We start from the raw sequence: 11,398 nt of genomic DNA on the forward strand, positions 1-11,398 counted from the left end.
GAATGGGGCTAAGCTAACTGCTCTCAAAGTTCTCCGCCCGACAGAGCGATTCAGTGCACGCACTGAGACGAGAGAGGTATGTATCAACTCGTCTTAGATAAGAGAATAACATAGTTTAATATGAAAAAAACGGTGGAGTATCCCTTTAAAATGAATGCATGCCAAGCCTTTGTATTTGAACGGTATACATAGTTTTTTTAATGTCTTTAAATGTTATGTGATTGTAAAGGGAAAACTTTCTTCAGATGTGAAAAACTTTCTTTGATAAAAAAGCACTTGATCTTATGTTTGTCACTGTTACCCTAATACATTGTGTAAAGGACTCTATTTTCTGAAGTTAGGTGGAAGGCTAGTCCACTATGGAACTCCGGCAAGAATTGTGACAGGAGACAGAAGATCGTTTAACTGTTTATCTCTTCAGGATGTGTCAATTTACAAGTCCAGCATTATACAAACATTAGCCATAACAGAGCTGGTAAAATGTGGTTTAGTCTGAAATAAACAATAAATATACCAGAATCTGTCTCAATACAGTAAACATAATGATTCACCTCAGTATACATCATCTATACATGTTAATATTGTCCACAGCGTGGTAAATGGCGTTAAACATATGCATGTGAATTACACTGTGCATCACTCACCTCCAAACACATTAATCAAGATATGAACAGAGTAACAACAATCGGATATACAGATGCGACATGAAAGTGTTGATATATCACAATATAACAGCTAGATATAAGGATAAGTTAACTTACATTCATGCACGAACATTTACCACTCGTATAAGATGGCGGCAGAAACTAAACTGAAAGTAAACAGAAACCGCTCTGGCGGAACTGCCGTCAGCGCGCTGTACGTGGCGTGCACAACTGCGTAATATACATATTAAAGAGCTATACATGCAGTGCCCCCGGTGGCGGTCGAAGAAGCTGCAGAGCCCCCGGTGGCGGTCGAAGAAGCTGCAGAGCCCCCGGTGGCGGTCGAAGAAGCTGCAGAGCCCCCGGTGGCAGTCGAGGAAGCTGCCTAGCCCCCTGTGGCAGTCGAAGAAGCTGCAGAGCCCCCTGTGGAGGTCGAAGAAGCTGCAGAGCCCCCGGTGGCAGTCGAAGAAGCTGCAGAGCCCCCTGTGGCGGTCGAAGAAGCTGCAGAGCCCCCGGTGGCAGTCGAAGAAGCTGCAGAGCCCCCTGTGGCGGTCGAAGAAGCTGCAGAGCCCCCTGTGGCGGTCGAAGAAGCTGCAGAGCCCCCTGTGGCGGTCGAAGAAGCTGCAGAGCCCCCTGTGGCGGTCGAAGAAGCTGCAGAGCCCCCTGTCGCGGTCGAAGAAGCTGCAGAGCCCCCTGTGGCGGTCGAAGAAGCTGCAGAGCCCCCTGTGGCGGTCGAAGAAGCTGCAGAGCCCCCTGTGGCGGTCGAAGAAGCTGCAGAGCCCCCTGTGGCGGTCGAAGAAGCTGCAGAGCCCCCGGTGGCGGTCGAAGAAGCTGCAGAGCCCCCTGTGGCGGTCGAAGAAGCTGCAGAGCCCCCTGTGGCGGTCGAAGAAGCTGCAGAGCCCCCTGTGGCGGTCGAAGAAGCTGCAGAGCCCCCGGTGGCGGTCGAAGAAGCTGCAGAGCCCCCGGTGGCGGTCGAAGAAGCTGCAGAGCCCCCTGTGGCGGTCGAAGAAGCTGCAGAGCCCCCTGTGGCGGTCGAAGAAGCTGCAGAGCCCCCTGTGGAGGTCGAAGAAGCTGCAGAGCCCCCGGTCGAAGAAGCTGCAGAGCCCTGGTGGCGGTCGAAGAAGCTGCAGAGCCCCCGGTGGCGGTCGAAGAAGCTGCAGAGCCCCCTGTGGAGGTCGAAGAAGCTGCAGAGCCCCCGGTGGAGGTCGAAGAAGCTGCAGAGCCCCCGGTGGAGGTCGAAGAAGCTGCAGAGCCCCCGGTGGCGGTCGAAGAAGCTGCAGAGCCCCCGGTCGAAGAAGCTGCAGAGCCCCCGGTGGCGGTCGAAGTAGTCTCGTGTAGCCAGACCTTCAGACTGACGGCAGAAAGTCTGGACTCTATCGCAGCTTTTCTTGGCCAAGGACCGCCCAAGAGGACGTTTGACTGACATGTAACGCAACCAAACACAGTTCGTTTTGTTCCACATCATGTTTAGGGGCGTGCCAATATAATGTCGATGTCCCTACAATAACAGACTGGCGTGCATCTAATAAATGATTCATTCAAGAACGTTGTGCAAGTTTACTGCAACAATGAATCCGTGAACTTCACAATCCAGCGTTTAGTTGATCCTGGTAAGCGCTAATTGTCACAGTTGTAAACAAAGGCTTTCTTCTTCCACGAGGGGTTTTGGCGTCACAGCATTTGTTTCCAGGTGGATCGATGAAGAACGCGACACACACGTCTCATGGACATCCTGTAGAATTCAACCAATCAGATCGAGACTTCGAAACTTCTGAAGTGTTTCCAGAAAAGTGTGTCATATGCATCAGACGTTCAGCCAACGGTCCGTGGGCGTGACATCTGAGGCTGAGACTACGGTTGCAGAAGCTGCAGCGCCCCCAGTGGCGGTCGAAGAAGCTGCAGCGCCCCCTGTGGTGGCTGCTTTCCCTGAGACGGCTGTGAACGCTGTTGTTCCCCTAGAAGCAGCTATCTCCACGCCATTGCCCCACCAATGTAGGCGTAGAAAGAGAAGGATGGCTTCCTCTATAGTGTCAAGTCTGTCGGTTCCTAAATTCCGTCATGTCCGGAGATGTTTGCATTTCGTTCTATCTCAATGCCCTTGTGTGTGTCTTGACCACTCACACAGCATCAGCTTCCAGCCCGGAGGCTGCCCCGGAGCCCGCGACCTGCCCAGAGACTATTCCTGAGCCACCTGTTTCCCCAGTCAGTCCTGCCATGGCCCAGAGGGTGATTCTTGTCTTTTATGTCATGATTGCCCTGCGTGCCTGGGCAGCACACACACCTCTCAACTGGTTGTCTCCTGTCCTGTCTGTACTCCTGAGCTCACTGTCTGCTCAGAGATTGTCCCAGAGCCCACTGTCTGCCCGGAGACCAATCCTGAGCCCGCTCTTAAGCTCTAGAACTGTTCCACCATGACCCCTGTTCCCTACCTGAAGGTTGGCCGTACCCATGCCCAATACAGTGGCAGTCGAACTCCCATTGGGACTGTCACCTTCATTTTGTTCCTATTTTTCACCCTGATTCCTGTACTGCCTGAGTATGATCTGCCTGTTTGTATGGTCCCACTCGAGTTTCCGGTTCTGATGGACCCGCTCAAATTCCCACTCAGGCCCGCCTGACCCACCCCGGCCTTGGGCCAGGATTCCAGACCCGCTTGATCCACCCCGGCCTTCAGCCAGGATTCCAGACCTGCCTGAGCCTCCCTGGCTTCAAAATCCATCCAACTTTAAAGGGCTTGAGCATTTAAAGCGCCAGATGACAAAACTGCAGCATGCACTTATAATAAACAAAATGATATTGTGTTTTGGTGTGGATGCTAATATAGTTATCATTATAGTTATCTTCATATTAGAAGTTATCTTTATCATTCTTGGTGTGAACGGGCTTTAATGATAACGATAAAGATATAACAATAAAAATAGTTCTAAATATTAAAAAAACTAGAGTCCACACCACAACTCCTCCAGTAGCTCTGCTGCCTCAGGTCATCAGCCGAATCAGGGAGGACAGATGCTCGGTTTTACTGGTGGCAGAACTCAGGGATGGTTCAGCTGCTATCAGCAGCTCCATGGCCAATCCCGTTGGGGAGTCTAATCGGTTGAGTCAAAGATTCAATGACCCATTCATAAACAACTGCCTCATTCTTGAATGAATCATCCATTTGAACGAATCGTTTGAATGAATGACTCAATTACTCACTCATTAAGACGGTTACTTGCCGCCACCTACTGGTGGTTTAGTGTTGTTTTTAAAAGTATCATTCTTTCCAACATTTCTTATTTGTATATTAAAAAAAATATTTAAAATATTTAAAATAATCTCATAACATTATTTAATGCAGTTGTCATTTTTCAGTGTAAATGATTTAATTTGATCGGGGGGGGGGGGGTGTCCTTTATAGATATGACAATATGCACATATACAATATGATTTAAATAGGTCAAAGCTGATTGAACAGTGATGAGAGTATTGCTTCATAAATTATATCAATTATATTTACAAAACAATAAACAAAACCCGGACAAGCAACTTTTTTACTCGGACAAGTGGATGACAGATTTACAAGCACATGAAAAGGCTTAATGTCGAGCCCCTTAAGATGAAGTGGTTTAACCTGTTTTGCATGAACGTCTTGAGTTTCACAGTGCTTATTTATGAACATGTACTAATGCATTCTTCTGCATGGTGCAGAGTCATGAATGATGCTGATTCATAATTACAAATATGATTCAAATGCGACAGTGAGAGATGTCCATCATTTATGCTTCTGGTAATTGATTTGGTAAGACTCCTAATATGCATCTAACAGTTAATGTACATTATTTTAAACTAATGTCAGTTTAGTGAAGTTATAAATCACTTTTTTCAAAGGGCTGTAAAATAAGACTGAGAGTTGGGGTTAAGAGATGTTGGATGTTTTAATTTGAAACAGAGACATTTATTAGTACTGGACTTTGTCTGCTGTAGCAGATTCAGAGACAGCTGCGTGCTGAATATTTATGTGTGACCTCTGACAAAGCACTGGTGCTAAATTTAGTTAAAGTGAGCGAGCCATAAACAGCATTATTTGATTAGTTGTGACAATTTATACAGCATCTCCCACATAACACGCTTTGAGTTCACAACGTAACTGCATGTATGGAGTTTTAACATTAGGACAGCGTCAATCTAATATACTTCTTAATTAGATGAGCATCTATTAACCCTGCTGAAACATAAGGTGGTAATCATCTAGAAAAGATGTAAACAATATTCCTTTTATTCAAACAAGACAAATGCTAGATTTATATGACAAAACAAGCATGAGCTTCCTGTTTTCTTTTTATATGGGATTGTATGTTGCATTTATAGTTTCAAACTTATTGCTTTTTATCCATTCAAATGCTCTTTCTTTTACCCATATGCTTTGAAGAAAAAACAAGTCAATAAAATTCATTCACGTTCAATGCCTTGTTTTCCTGTTAGATTAATGTTTTGTTTATTTTTTCTTAGAATTTGAACCATTTAAATTAATGTAACCTACAACTATTACTCATATACATGTTTAAGGAATGATAAGAAAACATAAAGGACAAAAAATGACAGACATAATGGCAAATATTTTTGTCAACGCCAATTAATATAAACCTTTACAGGACACCATTTTCAACTAAAAATTCAGTTTCCATAAATATAATTAAATTAATAACTTTTTTAATGCATTTTGGCCATTCATCTACACAACAACGGCTTTTTGGGGGGCCTTTTGAAAACGATACTATTATAATTCATGTGCAAAATACAAAAATGCGAGTGTTTCTTTACAAAAGTGACATCGCCAACTACTGGCCTGGCATGAATAATTCAGCGTTTTTAAGTTGTTTTTGTCGATCCGTGTGAAAAGAGATAGCTTTGACATAGTTGTCGACTGTAGCGAAACTTTTAAAAAGCGCAAAGGAAAATCTTTTCTGCTTTTAGTACATTGTTGTCGTCTACCCAAAGTCATTCTAGACAATCCAATTCATAGACAATCCAAAAAAAAAAAATGGCCGACGGTCGGCAGCGTCTGGCAGATCCAGGTGCGTTTGTGCGCACTAAACCTGTGATTTATCAAACTTCCGATGGCCTAACAATCGTGGAAGATGAACTGTTAAACTTTCTCCTGATTAAGTCGAGAACTCTTGACCAAGATAACATCATTAAGTTGGTTAAATCTAGCTTCAGTCAACAACGCATTGAAGACTCGAAGGCTGTGATGGCAGAGTTGTTTCCTGACAACAAACGCTGGTTCTCCCATAGGGGAGAGAAGAAAGATGAACTGTACATCAAAATGTGCCTGGCTGTCTTCAAAGAGAATGTGGAGTTGCCTAGATTTGTCTCGCACTACATTGACGAACTGCCTCCCGTCTCATTCAAGCATGTGGATGTTTCTGCGCTACTGGGGCGGATTATGCAACTAAATGGCGACATTGAACTTTTGCGGATGTCAATCACCTTGCAGGCGACTGCTTGTGAAAAACTGCTGGGGATATCAGACTCCCTTACCCAACGACTGGCAGCGGTGGAAAACCCTAAAACCAATGGGGTGGTGAGCAGTGGGAGTGCTGATTTCCCCACTGCAGGACAGCCGGCAGTGTCTACTCCTCGTTGGCCTGACGACGAGGATCCACGGCGTAACAAAGATCCACAACCAAGTAGACCTGTGGCTCAGGTGGAGATGGATATGCCAGAGGATATTTTTCCTATGGACAAAATTCCACAGCGGGAGGGACCAACTAGAGGAGCATCAGCCTTGTTGACCTCTGCATGCGAGGAGGAAACTGCCCAGGTAACGGCTAAGAAAAATAGTTGGAGTACTGTGGTGAAAAAGGGCCGCAAACGGTCTGTAAAAATTTATGAAGGGAAACGGTATACACGAAAGATGACTGGTATCACTGGGACCGCGGTGATAAACAACGATGATCTGTCAACTGTGGGCACGAAGATGGTCAGTGTCTTTGCCACTAAATTTAACGCGAACCTTGAAGCTGATACTCTGCGTCTCTTTCTTCAAGAGCAGATGAAGCGTGAGGTGAAGTGTAGGAAAATAGACATCCCTAACAGCAGATTCAGCTCCTTCTGTGTTACAGCAGAATGGAATGAGTGGAAGGAAATGTATAACCCTGTGTTTTGGCCTGCTGGGTCAGTCATCCGACGTTACTTCGAGCCCCGACGTGCCAAAGGGGTAGGCGGGGCGAATCTACCCAAGTCAACCGGAGTGCTCTCCCATGGAGCACACACGGGTCCGTCGGTCCCTTCACCGATTGCGCGAACCAGCGACTCCGCTGGGATTGACAAAAGTGCATAAATGCGTGTGGTGTCCTACAACTCTCGTGGCCTCCGAGTTGGTCACACGGCAGCTGACAAGGCCAGGCGCCTTGTTGTTGACACTTTGCTGGGTGACAGTGATGTGCTGTGCATTCAGGAGAGCTGGCTGGCCAAACAAGACTTGGACAAACTAAATGTCTTGCACCCCGACTTCCATGGTGCTGGTGAATCAACTACTGACCTCAGCACCAAGATCGTAAAAGGTAGGATTGCTGGAGGTGTGGCGATCTTGTGGAATGTAAAATTTGACTCTATGGTGAAAGTTGTGCGTCTCAACGTGGACTGGGCCATTGGCTTAGAATTTAATTTCAATGGAAAGATTTTTATTATTCTTAATGTATATACACCATATCAATCATATGATCATGTGGATGAGTATGTTAGCAGGCTTGCTTGTATTCAGTCTTTCATCGAAGACAACAGCTCAACATGTATCTATGTCTTAGGTGATTTTAATGCTGACTTGGCAGACAGCAAGTCTTTGTTTTATAAACATATGTTGAGATTTTCCAAAGATAGTAACCTTGTTATCTCCAGTAAAATCTTTCTGCCTGATACTAGTTATACATACATTAGTGAAGCTTGGAATACCACTTCATGGCTAGACCATGTTTTATCTACTGCTGATGCTCATGCCTCCTTACAAAGCATTGAGATTTGTTATGGATTAGCTACCACTGACCACATTCCTATAGCTATGGTGATGAATGTGCAAAATGTCCCCAAGGTAGTTAAAAATGAAGAGGCTTATGAGGCCAAAGTAAATTGGGGAAAACTATCTGAGGGTGATGTTCTTAAATACTGTTTTAATTCTGATGCTGCTATGAGTAAATTGCAGCTACCTATGACTGCCATTTGGTGCACCGATATGAATTGTGGGGACACTTCTCACAGGAATGGTTTATGTGATATGTATAATGACATATTGAAAGCCTTAATTGAGGCTAGTGGGTCCTTATTCACGCAGACCAGGAAAACCAGGAATATAAAGCCTGGGTGGAATAATTTTGTGGCAAACCATCATGCTGAAGCCAATATGGCTTATAAAGCCTGGGTTTTAGCTGGGCGGCCCAGACAGGGACCTGAGCTTGAGCATAAAAAGAAAATGAATGCCAAATATAAATATGCATTGCGGTATATAACTAAGCATGAGCAGGCGCTAAGTGCTTCCTCAATGGCTGACTACTTGCTTAAAAATAACATAACTGATTTCTGGAATGAGGTGAAAACCCTTAATAGAACTAAGACCGCTCTCCCATGTAACATTGAGGGGGTGACTGCACCAGAGGACATTGTTGACCTCTGGAGGCAGCATTATTCAGCGTTATTCAACTGTATAAAGAGTGAGCCTTATGATGTTGGTGTGATAGAGGACAAATATATCTATTTTCATCCAAACGAAGTTGTTAAGGCCATAGGGCAACTTGCTGACAGAAAAGCTTGTGGCATGGATAACATTACATCTGAGCACCTAAAGCTAGCTGGCCCCAGGTTAGCAGTGCTACTGTCTATTTGTTTCTCTGGGCTGGTGTGCCATGGAATATTGCCTGATTCCCTGATGTCAGTCATTCTGGTTCCAGTAATCAAGGACAAAGCTGGTAAGGTTGGTAGTATTGATAATTATAGACCGATAGCCCTTGCCAGCATTATCTCAAAAGTTCTTGAAAGTTTAATTCTTGACAAAATAAGTGACTGTATATCCACCACTGATAATCAGTTCGGCTTTAAGCCCAAACATAGCACTGACCAATGTATCTATGCACTGAAAGAGGTTGTTGAGGCATATAGAAGTCAGGGCTCTACTACTACTATGCTTTTAGGTTTTATTGATGCGTCCAAGGCATTTGACCGCATTAATCATTTTAAATTGTTTAATAAACTCATGCACAGGGATGTCCCCAGCAGCCTGGTACGAATCTTAGCCTTTTGGTATTCTAACCAAAGGGTGCGGGTTAAATGGGGGAACACTCTATCTACATCTTTTTATGTTAGTAATGGGGTAAGGCAGGGGGGGATTTTATCTCCAGCCTTATTTAATGCCTACATGGATGACCTGTCCAGGCACTTGGGGACATGCCAAACCGGCTGTATGGTTGGAGAAATGTTGATTAATCATTTCTTGTATGCAGACGACTTAGTCATTCTATCGCCAAGCAGCAGTGGGTTCCAACAGCTACTTAATATCTGTTCTGATTATGGGGTAGAATTTGATATTGAATATAATGCAAAGAAAAGTGTGGTTATGATATGTAGCACAAGAGATGATTTAAACATTAAATTCCCTTCTTTCTATCTATCTGGAGAGGAGCTGGGAGTAGCTAATACCACAAAATATCTGGGGCACATCCTAACAGATACACTGGAGGATGATGCTGATATGAGCAGACAAAGGAGAGTGCTATATGTCCAAGCCAACATGCTGGCTAGAAAATTCCATCACTGCACTACAGATGTCAAAATCAACCTGTTTCGTACTTACTGCTCACCTCTTTACACAGCTCCTCTCTGGGTTAGATATAAGAAGGAGAGCCTGCTGAAGCTAAAAGTAGCCTATAATGACTGTCTCAGGATTCTCTTGAAGAAACCAAGAAGTACCAGGGCAAGCCAGCTGTTCTGTAGGCTGGGTTTAACTACTTTCATGGCCTTGGTGAGAAATCTAACTTTCAAGTTTATGAACAGGCTGGACCGATCCATGAATGAGCTTATTGTTCAGATAGTAGATCCAAGTCGTAGCTCTGTGAGGTACATGTCAAAAATATGGGATCACTGGTATTTGTGCCTTCATTAGCTCTATTCTTCTGTTGTTGCTGTATATAATGTGCATATATGAATGTGTGATGTTTTTATTGATCTGTGTTCAGTATTGTCTTCTGTGGGCCTTGAGCCTGTAATAAAACAAATAATCATTCTGTTAAAATCTGGTAATTTAGTCCGTGAGCCGGGGAGAAAATTGGTATCAAAAAGGGCACCAATTCTAATGGTTATTCTTCAAAACAGGCATGCCCCCTGACCACAAAAATGCATGATAGCAGTGCCATGTAGGTAGCTTAAGCCTTAAGGTATGAAAAATACCAATTTTACATTTAATTGTGCTGAAAAATTCTAATTATGCAAACTAAATCTCAACATTGATAAACTGTTATATTGACATATCTATTGCTTTAGATCTTCTCTTTTATGATGAGATATCACTGTGAAATTAAAAATAAAATAAAATATATATGCTCTTTAGGACAGAAAATATACAACAAAATAAGGAAAATATAACACAATTTTGGAATTATATTAACACAAAATAATATTTTGTGCAAATATGGTTCAATATATCTCCCTTCGAACGGTCATATGCATTGCGTAGCTATACGCTATGGGGAACCAACCCAATCACGCTGTGCTATGATAAGAGCAACGACATCTTCTGATGTCAGGATGCTTGCATAAGGGTCCGAAGCAAGGACCTTTTGGCATGACGTGTTGAACGGGCAAAAGCCCTAATTATGATGGGCCTGGCTCACTGAGGCTGACTTCATCACACAGAAAGGTTATGTGCCTGCAGCGCAGGGACTTCCAAGTTATAAAACCTGGCGTAGATGGACTGCGAGGACCAGCCGGCCACTATACATATATCGCCAATAGATACTCCACTGGACCATGCCCAGGAGGAGGCCATGCCTCTAGTGGAGGGAGCTGTGATGCCTATGGGGCATTGCAAGCAAATAGAGGCATATGCTAAAGCCATAGCATCCTGCAGCCATCGGCATAATCTTTGCTTTGTGATCAAGCACTGTGCGAGCACCTGAAGCTCATAAAGAGCTGCTCTGACTGTTTGAACTAGCTTCTGTTGACTGATTCTGCTCTGACTGTTTGAACTGAGCGGAGCGTCTGTACCGGGCAGAGTAGGTGTAATTGCTGCTCATCTTCCGATGTGGGAAGAGCAGAGAGAGTGATCACTTGTGCTTTAAACAGGGTTGAATGAGTTTGGAGAAAAGTATCAGTGACACCTCACATAGGTTTGGGTCCTGGTTTCTTGCTGAGCACCAGCCAGAGAACACAGACCACTTAAGAGCATAGAGGCGTCTTTGTGGACTGAGCTCTAGCCTCATTGATTGTGCTCAGGACACTCGCTGGGAGCTCCACTAGCTCCCGTCGAGGGGCTACACATTGTGGGCCCATAGCAGCAGAATCAACGCGGGGAACCAAGGTTGGGTCCGCCAGAGAGGGGCCACTAGTAGGACTGAGTTTATGACCTGAGGGAGGAGCAAGACTGGAGGAAAGACATACAGGGGAAGGCTGGGCCATTCGTGGGCCAGCGCATTCCTGCTTTTCGAGAAAAATATTGGGCAGTGAGAGTTGTCTTTGGAGGCAAAGAATTTGACCTCTGCCCTCCTGAAAACACTCCAGATAATTTG

The sequence above is a fragment of the Rhinichthys klamathensis genome, unplaced genomic scaffold (assembly GCF_029890125.1).
Source record: "Rhinichthys klamathensis goyatoka isolate OS25496 unplaced genomic scaffold, OSU_Roscu_1.1 h1tg000760l_1, whole genome shotgun sequence".
Classification (NCBI taxonomy): domain Eukaryota; kingdom Metazoa; phylum Chordata; class Actinopteri; order Cypriniformes; family Leuciscidae; genus Rhinichthys; species Rhinichthys klamathensis.